This window comes from Myotis brandtii, unplaced genomic scaffold (genome assembly GCF_000412655.1).
Source record: "Myotis brandtii unplaced genomic scaffold, ASM41265v1 scaffold312, whole genome shotgun sequence".
NCBI classification, from domain to species: domain Eukaryota; kingdom Metazoa; phylum Chordata; class Mammalia; order Chiroptera; family Vespertilionidae; genus Myotis; species Myotis brandtii.
The window spans coordinates 435,024-435,399 of record NW_005361955.1 but is presented as its reverse complement, the minus strand read 5'-3'; positions in this window follow the sequence as shown (position 1 = coordinate 435,399).

Here is a 376-nt window from a genome sequence, read left to right as displayed (position 1 = left end):
CTAAGCCACACACTAACCCTTCAGCAATCTGCACTGCTCCTTGGTGACGAGGTGCACTTCCAAAGTCACACCCAGCCCCACCATTGAAATGGTTGTCTTACAGGGTTTACCCTGCTTGGCCCTGTGTCCCCTGCAGAGCTGCCCTTTGGACACCACAGCCCTGGCCTCAGGAGCTTGCCCTGTTTTTCCACCATCACAGCCAGCTTTGCATGGGCCCAGGACCCGGGCACAGTTGCTCTTCCAGGGCAAACCTTTGTCAAATGGCTAGAGTTTGGGCTCAAGTGGGGACAAGACAGAAGAGACGAGAACAGTCTGGAGAGGGAATCACATTCCTGCCTGAGTGTCTGGGGAAGACCAGCCAGGTTGACAGAAGAAA